The sequence below is a fragment of the Rhipicephalus sanguineus genome, chromosome 11 (assembly GCF_013339695.2).
Source record: "Rhipicephalus sanguineus isolate Rsan-2018 chromosome 11, BIME_Rsan_1.4, whole genome shotgun sequence".
In the NCBI taxonomy this organism is placed as follows: Eukaryota; Metazoa; Arthropoda; class Arachnida; order Ixodida; family Ixodidae; genus Rhipicephalus; species Rhipicephalus sanguineus.
The window spans coordinates 74,745,132-74,756,083 of NC_051186.1; the positions used below are offsets into that span (position 1 = coordinate 74,745,132).

A 10,952-nucleotide genomic window follows, 5' to 3' on the forward strand; every position below is an offset into this window, starting at 1 on the left:
GGCCCGTGCCCCATAAAACGCCACATATCATCATCACAGTTTTGCCTCTAGAAACATATCTCAAACTTGTCTGTAAAACAACTGTTAGATAAGAAATGTGTGATCATGCCCTCGATCATATTTTTTTCTATGGTTTTGAAATCTTGTGTTCGTTTAAGGCACAAGAATAAAAAAAGAGTGCTTCATCAGTTCTACTTTAGGGTGTATGTTGGGAGCGCAACTTTTCTAGTCATTCTTGATCGCGCTATCAGGTCAAAAACAAATGTTCGAAAGTATGGTTGCCACTAATTTGTACCTTAGGCCACTCTAGGCATGTAGCTATAGTAAAAAGAGGCCAGCTGGTTCTCGTGCTTTTTCTAGAAGACTACCTTCCTTAGTTTCAAGAGGTGTAAACTTGAGTAAACACAACGAGTGTTTTATTGACACAGCACCTAGTTTTGCCTTAGTCACGTGTCTTGATAGTGGTGAGAGTTTATTAATTCTCTTGGTCTTTCAGTATGGACACACGGAAAGCTTTCTGTGCCTCCAAGTGTGTTTATTACGCCCATATAAGGCAATTACAAAATGTGTGTCACGAAGTGATGCGATATTTTCAAGGAATAGCTGTGATAGTCCTACTCTTGTGAATAATAGTGCTCAAGTCAGTACTCTGGTGTTGGTGCATGGCAAGCTTTCTGTGCCTTAAAGTGTTTGTATTATGCTTATGTTACAAAATGAATTTCACTAAGTGCCATGACATTTTCTTGGGAACTGCTGTGACAGTTCTGCTCCTGTGAATAAAAGCGCACAAGTCATGGTACATGTGATCTCGTTCAGTTTGTACACTGTAAGGAAAGGGACTCCGTACATACCAACACAAGTGCATATCATTGTGTTTATGTGACGATTCTTACTGTGAGTTTTAATAAACTGCGATAACATTGTTTGTTGTACGTGTTCATTGAGGTACATCAATATGTCATACAAGCAAACTGAAGAACATAATTTGTGCATACAGCACAAACATTTCATTTAATGGTACATTGTTTATATTCAATCAAATCAAGTCAAGAAATACTGTGCTATAATGCTCGGAAAATGATAAAATTGGCAGGGAACTAGAGACAGTACACTGGTTGAACATACGCCGAAGGCTGGAGTGAGTAATGCTGTCTATTTGAGTGTAAGCGAAAAAAAATCCATTGTATAAGTAAAGTCCAGGAACATGAGGCAGACGGTTGCAGATGTGCCAATTCCTTTCAGTACTCTACATGTGCACTTCAGTGTTTTAGTGGAGCCAAACTTTCAACTCCATGAAAGTTGTTCAAGCACTCCTGCATATCAACAAATTATTTTCACGAATATATATAGGCATATAGGCACAATATGAGTAATCAGAAATGCCGAAAGGCTCAAATACCTTTTCACTAGAGCTTCTTTTTTTAAGAGAAATATGTGAAACAATGTGGTCCTAGGGCACAGATTGCCTGAAATACCTTTTCACTAGATCTTCTTTTATTATTTCACTAGATCATCTGGACCCCGGTTTAAGTCACCACTGCTTAACGATTCCGTCTTGTAGATGGAATCAAGCCGCGATTTGAATATGTCTCAATAGTTTTTGCCGCATCCAGACACGGTTAAATTAACCACTAGCTGGCTAAGAATTTCGACGTCTTCTTTGCCCCAGGGACTTGCCTACTCGTCAATGAGGTGCTGATCCTGCAGGAGAGAAGTTTTTTTCTATCACTGTTACTTGTAATAACTGCTAATCACACTGAATTAGGACAGCAGATCTTGAGTGCACTCAGGGTCGCCGAACGGAAAAATCTCGCCGAAAATATTTAGAGCTTACGGGACATAAAGGGAATATTCCACATAAGTATCTTTAAGAGATACAAGTAACGCGAACTTATTCTCATGCAACTGCCACTGACGTGCAGCTGTCAGTGAATATGAAAGTCGAACAACGTTCGCAAATCTGTTCTTTCTTCTCAGAATATCAGTATTTCCTGACCTACCGGCGAAGACTGTGCTCGTTCAGTGCGCACTACACTGGCGCCCTGTTTCAGTGTGCTGTTCCATAAGCTTTACAGGAAAGAGCAGAGGAGGAAGAGGTATGAATGCTAAAGTTGGGGATAATCGAAAACTCGCCATCACCGCATCACGCTCGCATTGTAGATTTCAAAAAGACAGGCAACCAAATACAGTTGTTTATCGATTTGAGAAATATAATTACCATGAATTAGTGGATACGTTACATCTATATTAGGAGCTGAGAGAGAAAATTACCAGAACGTGTACTTCTAAAAGTAGCCCAGCAAGCTCGTTCTTGAACTTGACTCGTTTCTCCTTGTCGTCCTTGTCAGGCATGATGCCAATGCCCGTCATGCAGTTTATCCGCTCAACCACGTCCAGGATCCGGCGTGCTTTGTCGAGAACACGGTCGGCTCTCGCTTGCCATAATCGCCAACCCCACAGCGGCTTATCTTCTGCATACAAACATTCCACATATCAGTCAAACACCTTCAAGCGACAGCAACTCGCAAAATTAAGCAGATGAGATCACGTTTACATTTGTTCGATATTTCATTTCTTTATTATTTGATTTTCCCTCGCTATTCGACGTTAAACCCCACAAACCAACGAGGAAGAAGAGCACTGCGCGAGACAGTGTTTCATGTCGGCTCTGTAAACTTCGAATTGACGACGCCTTTTCAACTACAAGCCCAAAATTCACCTCTCAGGAAAAATGAAGCAAGCATGAATATCCTAGAGTCACCTGGATACCAAATTCCATCAGGTTAGCCAATTCAATTTCGAGAAATGTATGAACAGCCACATTACTTTAGTTTTATGCATATTAATTTTCAGACCTACTCTTCTACTTTCCGTATCCAGTTCAGTAATCATGAGCTGCAATTCGTCTCCCGCGTTACTCATCAATGCAATGTCATCAGCGAATCGTAGGTTACTGAGATACTCTCCATTAACTCTTATCCCTAGCTCCTCCCAATCTAGGGCCCTGAATACCTCCTGTAAACACGCGGTGAATAACATTGGAGATATCGTGTCTCCCTGCCGTACGCCCTTCTTTATTGAAATTCTGTCGCTTTCTTTATGGAGGACTATAGTGGCTGTGGATCCGCTGTAGATTTCTTCCATTATGTTTATATAGGCTTCGTCGATGCCTTGATTCCGCAGTGCCTGCATGACTGCTGATGTCTCCACCGAATCAAATGCCTTCTCGTAATCTATGAAGGCTATGTATAGGGGTTGGTTGTATTCCGCGCATTTCTCTATCACCTGATTGATAGTATGAATATGGTCTATTGTTGAGAATCCTGTACGAAATCCTGCCTGGTCCCTTGGTTGATTGAACTCTAATGTCGTATTAATTCTGTTAGCAATTACTTTTGTAAATAGCTTGTAGACAACCGACAGTAAGCTTATGGGCCTGTAATTTTTCAGGTCTTTGACGTCCCCTTTCTTATGGATCAAGATGATGTTGGCATTCTTCCAAGATTCTGGTATCCTCCCCGTCGAGAGGCACTTCGTATACAGGGTGGCCAGTTTCTCTAACATAATCTCTCCACCGTCTTTCAACAGGTCTGATGTTACCTGATCCTCACCAGCTGCTTTGCCTCTTTGCATTCCCTTTAGGGCTTTCTTTACTTCTCCTGTCAATACTGGTGGGATGTCAGATTCCTCTGCGCTATTTCTCCTTCTTACGTTATCATCCTGAATGGCTCGGCTGCTGTACAGATCTCTGTAGAACTCTTCCGCTACCTCAACTATTCTATCCATATTGTTTGTGACCTTGCCTTCCTTATCCCTTAATGCATACATCTGATTTTTGCCTATGCCCAGTTTTGTCTTCATAGCTTTGAGGCTTCTTCCGTTCTTTAGAGCATGCTCAATTCTCTCCATATTATACTTTCTTATGTCGGCTACTTTACGCCTATTGATTAACTTCGAAAGCTCCGCCAGCTCTATTTTGTCTGTTGCATTTGAGGCTTTCATAGCTTGATGTTTCTTAATGAGGTTTTTCGTCTCTTGGGATAGCTTACCAGTGTCCTGTCTAACGACTGTACCCCCGACTTCCACTGCACACTCCTTGATGATACTAGTCAGATTATCATTCATTGCGTCAACGCTAAGGTCGGTTTCCTCGGTTAAAGCCGCGTACCTATTCTGAAGTGAAACTCTGAATTCCTCAACTTTCCCTCTCAGAGCTAGTTCATTAATCAGCTTCCTGCGTATCAGTTTCTGCCGTTCCTTCCTCACGTCAAGTTGAATTCTAGATCTTACCATTCTATGGTCACTGCATCGGATCTTGTTAACTACTTCCACATCCTGTACAATGCCCGGGTGGCCGCACATTATGAAGTCTATTTCATTTTTAGTTTCGCCATTAGGACTCCTCCACGTCCACTTACGAGTAGCCCGTTTTCTGTAGAAGGTATTCAAGATGCGTAAATTATTGCGTTCTGCAAACTCTACTAGTAACTCCCCTCTGGCGTTTCTAGAGCCGATGCCATATTCCCCAACTGCATGATCTCCAGCCTGCTTCTTGCCTACCTTTGCATTAAAGTCGCCCATCAGTACAGTATACTGTGTCTTTACCTTACTCATTGCTGATTCTACGTCTTCGTAGAAGCATTCAACCATTTGATCATCATGGCTGGATGTAGGCGCGTAGGCCTGTACCACCTTCATCTTGTACCTCTTATTAAACTTAATTACGATACATATCACCCTCTCATTAATGCTATAGTATTCCTCTATATTGCCAGCTATATCTTATGAATAAGGAACCCCACTCCTAGTTCTCTAAAGTAAAACTAAAGTAATGTGGAACAATCTTGGTAGAGAACAGCGCTTTGCGATAGGTGGCGAGACACTGGAAGTTGTAAAGGAGTACGTCTACTTAGGACAGGTAGTAACCGCGGAGCCGAACCATGAGAGTGAAATAACTAGAAGAATAAGGATGGGTTGGGGCTCATTCGGCAAGCATTATCAAATCATGAATGGTAATCTACCACTATCCCTCAAGAGGAAGGTATATAACAGCTGCATCTTACCGGTATTTACCTACGGAGCAGAAACCTGGAGACTTACAAAGAGGGTTCAACTTAAATTGAGGACGACGCAGCGAGCGATGGAAAGGAAAATGATAGGTGTAACCTTAAGAGACAGGAAGAGAGCAGAGTGGGTCAGGGAACAAACGGGGGTTAATGACATCATAGTTGAAATTAAGAAGAAGAAATGGATATGGGCCGGGCACGTAGCACGTCGGCAGGATAACCGGTGGTCATTAAGGGTAACTGACTGGATTCCAAGAGATGGCAAACGCGTGAGGGGGAGACAGAAAATTAGGTGGGTAGATGAGATTAAGAAGTTTGCAGGTATTACGTGGCAGCAGAAAGCACAGGACCGGGTTGATTGGCGGAACATGGGAGAGGCCTTTGCCCTGCAGTGGGCGTAGACAGGCTGATGATGATGATGATGATGATGATGAACAGCCACGATGGCTGACGTGCTTTACCTCCTCAGAGCAAATATTCAATAAGGGTGTTGAAACTGATGTCTTAAAAGCATGACCTTGCCCAGGTAAAGGCCATCTGGCGAAATCAACGCTGTTTTTTCGTGGTTCTTGGGGTCAATTCAAATTTACGGACAACCTGACCGATTGAAAGTCGAGGGATCAAGGCTATGAGGCTCAATGACGACATTCGAAGGCCTCATCAATGCTAGGAAAACGATGCAATATTGCCAGCTGCCATCCTTATTTTTCTGCGAATGCGAACGGGAAGGCCCATGGCTGGACGAATATCGTATTAAGTGTTTAGCACAACCTAATGACACGAACAAACAATGACGCTCAAGGAAGGTATAGGGAATATGAATTGTATATACGTTTTAAGTGTAATATAGTAATTACGGCATAAACGGAAAGTGGATGAAATATCAACATGCCGAAGATGGGGAACGAAAGTGGAACCTTCGGACAACGCGTAGGATGCTCTACCAATCGCTAGATCATAGGGCGCGTTGTCCGAAGGCTGCAGATTCGTTCCCTACCTTCGGCATGTTGATATTTTATCCACTTTAGTTCCTTTGCATTTATGCCGTAATTACTCTAAAACTAACTATACTACCGTTAAAACATACACAGCACAGTTAAAACATGCACAGCAGCAGTGTTTGTACCGCTGCTCGCGTTTCAGCTCAGCCGTAATGGTAATACGCGTCTTGGGCGAGTGGCCGAGTGGAATGCGCCACAGCCACACTGGAACGTACCATAGCGTTCCAGCGCAGACATGAATGGGCATATCGTCGCGAGGGATGCACATAGCTTATCCAGAAGAGCGAAGAAATCCGCAGTGTCAACTGCCGAACTTTGGGAGCAAACTGCAATGCCTGACGAAAGGTTGGAAAGTAGATGCAATAGTTCAAGCAGGTGCAACAGTACAATAAGGCGCTTCTATGGCTACATAGCTTCGCATAGAGTAACAAATAGAGAAATCTTGTGCAATACAAAAATACTTAGAAAAAATTTGCAAAACAGAAAAAAAGCAATAGCCGGCCGAAAGGGGGCGTCGGCTTAGCTGTTTCTACAGCTTTCAGGGAGTGGAGCTGGTTATAGGTTTTTTTTTTAAGCTAAAGAAGCGACTTCGCTGTGTGTTACATTGAAACGTACAAGGAAGCGTACAAGCGTACAAGGAAACGGGTGCTCTCTGCAAAATTTTAGAAGTGTAAAACCGCATTAAGCGTGAAATCTCCAAAGACCATCTATGAAAAATGCACGACGCTGCACAATACGAGCGCCAGGCGGATCGTGGCATGCTCATGATAAAGGTCAGTCCATGCGTTCGATGCTTTACACTACGCTATAACAAAAGTTTACGCATAAATTGCTTTGAAAGGAAGTTGTGTCTTATCTGAATGGTGCGTCATCGACGGGTCGGCGAGCGTAGAGGATTAGCGTGCGGTGACGGACGGTGAGGCTGACGCGACGAGGCCAAGAACAAAGGCGAAATTCTAGTTCTCGCGTACTGAGTCTCCCCCACGTATGGAAGTTTTGTAGTGGTGGACCGAGCATCCTCCAGACTTGTAGGGTGGTACTTCAGGAAGCTCCTTCTGACATCCCAGCAGACGGTCCTTGGAGAGTCCAGGTCCCCCTCGAGATCTAAGACTGCCTCCAAGTGTGTGCAGTCCCACTGAAAGGACCACCTGCCGATGTAATCAACACAAGGCTGCTGAATGAAACTCGAAATATTTTGGGTAGCTGCATGTCAGCGATAGAGAACATTAGTCACTCTATTGAGATATTTCAACACTGCCTAAAATTTGATGAGCGTAAAGGCTCATTAACTCTTTCGGTACCGCGTAAAAAGAGACGCAATGGGGAAAGGTGTCAGAAGTTTTTCTTTTATTAAATCAAGCCAGAGACATTTATTTTTGTTTCGTGCATCGAAATAAAGCTAATAAAATGGTTCTTCGTACAGACTGACATAATAAAGTTATACATAGTAATAGTAAAAAATGTCCTATCGAACACTTGCTGCAAGAACAACACAAAAAAGTTGTAATAAACGTAGATACTTGAGCACGATTGGTACAGTAAAAAACAATTCAAGATATAAAAAAATGGCTCATTGCCTCTTTTCTTATTTTGAAAAGTTTGGCACACAAATCTAGAACACTTTTTTTGGTGTGCTTGAAAACAAGTGCAGTACTCATGCCCCATGGCACTTGTGCCACTTAACGAAACAGTTCCGCGCAGTAGTAAAACACAAATGCACTTTACAGGTACTGAAAAAAAAAACATTTGCTTTCCTTTAAAGGAAGCCTTTATTAAAGGAGCCATTTAAAGGAACTCTTTATAGGAAATTTCGCCTCTACGTGGTTTCTGAACTCAATCTGGGTTTCCTTAGCCAGGTGGGACATGACGGCGACAGCCAAATCCGCCGAGAGTGTCCATATAATTGTTATCGCAATAAAACACAAGTGTTATCTTGAATTTCATCTGCTAGAGCTCTGTGGCAAAAAAAAAACAGTGACTCTGCAGTGTTTGCATAAGAATTGCTTCATGTAACCAACGCGTGACACGATTAGCATAGAGTAAAGAAACAGCAACAGCGGAGTAAGGAATTGAAAAAAGCACTACCGATGCATCTCACTGAAATTCCATCCGGACAGAGCAAAGAAATTCGTAAAATACTCCGGATGTGCCACGCAAAACTCCGAATAGCCAGAGTGAAAGAACAGCGAAAAATACTCCGGAGGTGCCATGCAATAACGCCGGCCAGCCGGGGTATAAAGGCCTCCCAATGAAGGGTCGCTAGAGGACAAGCATTTTACTCCCACCTGGGAGTTTTTTCAATTTACGGTAAAGAAATTAATACACGTGGCGTACCTGGTAGCCGTTTTACGATGATCGCCTTGATGGGCTCTCGGAGATAAACACAGAGCCAGCAGGCTCCTTCCGGCTTGCGTACTGCCACAACTGTGAACACTCACTTAGACGCCTACTCCCGCTCAAAGGCGCCGATGTCCACGAGTCGGCGCCACCCATTGCTGACGTGGTCCAGGGGAGCCGGCAGTAACCTCTGCAGTTTCTTTCTCTGGAACAACTTGCCGTACCACTCAGGTGAAAAAAGATTGTGTCCGTTTTAAAGACGTCACTCTCATAGCTACCGGAATGTCATGCCGATAGATGTTGGAATGACGAAACGAATCGGCGCATCCCAATCTCATCGCCGAAACGTTGTGTATTCAGATCCGGTGGACGCTTATCCCATCGGGAACTTCCAAACATAGGGGAGACTCAAGCGTTCACACTCGAAACTGCAGCTTCGTTCTTGGTCACATAGCATCGACCTCGCCATCCGTCGCCGCACGTTAGGCCTCCCTGTGTCCGGCCCTTCGACGACCAACGTTGAATATGGCCTCTTCAGAGAGGCAATCTAGTGAACGTGAAGGCTCACTGCGCGTGATGTCCTCGTCAAACAAGTACAGGTAGGCCTTACGCAGGTGCCTGAGCTGTTGAGGGTCGAGGGCGATTCCGCGCGTCTCGTGGTCTCGCAAGGATTTCAGACAAGCCAGGAGATTCCTGGCGTCATCTGCAACCTCCGCGACCTTATACGTTTTGCTTCTGCAGGAGACTGCGATGGCAAGAGAAAGAGAACATGAGATATGACCGCGCCTAAACTGACCAGAAGCAAATACGCTTACCTGTTTCAGGCATACTTGGGTTCTTGCGGCGGGTGCTAGATGTGATGATGATGATTGCCTTCATGAATGGCTCACACCCACTCTGGGGCATTGGCCAAGAACCGAATAAGTTATAGATAAAAGTGGACACACATGAATTGAATTACTAATGAATTATAGCATAGTTAGAATAAATAATGGTGCTAATTTAGAAATCTGAAATCAAAACCGCCCTGGTTCAATTAAGAATTTTTACGAGAATGGAAATCTGGGCGAGTTTGTAAGAATTCATCATAATTCATCGTCTCGTGTTTATGTTGCTTTCTTGTGTCCCCGTAATGTTTGTGCTACCTGCTCTATAAGAATATTTATACAGCGGATCAGACATCCCGTTGACAATGACCTAATGAGGAGGCTCCCAAGGATAGAATATTAGAAGCAATGGACTCTAATTCAGTTCGATTAAACACAGCTTTGAGAATGCTTTTACATCGGTATATTGAAGCGGTTGCATGATAAAAGATAATGTTCTGTTGCAAAACGATCAAAGAGGGTAAGGAACCAGACGAGTTCTATGCATATAAAAGTTTAGTTTTGGAACGCGACAGCCTAACATTGTTAAGATAACTTCCTCTTTCGTTGTTGAGCAGAAATTCCTACGCCAAGGTAACAAGAGGAGTCGATATTCGTTCAGATGAGTGATTAATCTTTTACCGGAGCCTTGAATTATGGCACGCCTTCTAAATCTGTGTGTGCTGACACGCCGGCGCCGCCGCAAACAGTTCTCGCTGCGCCACCGCTGCCGAGACCAACTAGAGTGCCTCGATGTCAGGGGCGGGCGAGGAGGACATCGAGGCACTCTAAGGCCAACTGATCGGCACGCCGCCGCCGCCCACGTGTTCTCTCGGAGTGATCAGCACGCCATTTAAGTAGGATTAAATGTTTATTTTTCAGTAAATTTACCTCTGTTTGGCACCTTCTGTCACCAGTAAAGGCTCAGTTCTTTTTTAAGTCTTGCTTGCTTGCTTGTTCCTTATATCTGGCTCGTACCCACTGCGAGGGATTGGCCAAGTAGCCCGCGGTTAATGTAAATGCGAACAAAATAAACAGTAGAGAAAGGGGAAAGTGAATTTTTTCAAAAAGAATGCGGTAATTTTCGTGATACGGAAAAATATAAGTGAATAAGGAAATAAAAAGATTTTTTTTATGAATAAGAAACAATATTTCTAATACATGAATAATTTCTTGGCTTGGGAAAATTAATGCTGATTAAGACACGGATACGCCGGTGTCAATCAAAAAAAGACAAAAGCACATTGCCCACTGAAGCTACGATGCGCGGCTCGGAAGTTGTGTAGAGACCATCCACGTTTAAAAGAGCGACCGTATTGGTCTAGCCGGTGCTCGATGGAGCACACGAAGGAACTGCCTCAGGAAGAATTGAAGTACGGGAGTTGGAGACGGACTGGAAATCAGGGGCGTAGCCAGGGGGGGGGGGTTGGGGGGGGGTTCAACCCCCCCCCCCCCTGAAATTTTTCAGTCTTGCTTGCGTGTATATACACGCGCACATGCAAACGCACGCACGAACATACAAAAAGTATGGTTGAACCCCCCCCCCCACCCGAAAAAAATTCCTGGCTACGCCCCTGCTGGAAATGTCCAAGTTTCCCGCACGCCAAACAAGTGCGATTCCAAGCAGGACACTGTGCGAAATTCGCTAAGTGGCGAGTAGATCTGCAGGTGCCGTCGAAAAC

At 43.9% G+C, this 10,952-nt stretch overlaps 1 long non-coding RNA gene across 1 annotated transcript; it reads right to left on the reverse strand.

Moving 5' to 3' along the window:
* Window positions 1-1,030: 1,030 nt before the first annotated feature.
* LOC119373916 (uncharacterized) lies at window positions 1,031-10,269 on the reverse strand. Its single transcript, XR_007417978.1, has 4 exons — window positions 10,162-10,269; window positions 8,973-9,149; window positions 2,272-2,471; window positions 1,031-1,701 (listed from the first exon to the last, which is right to left on the reverse strand). It is a non-coding gene; the product is annotated as an uncharacterized LOC119373916 (long non-coding RNA).
* Window positions 10,270-10,952: the final 683 nt, after the last annotated feature.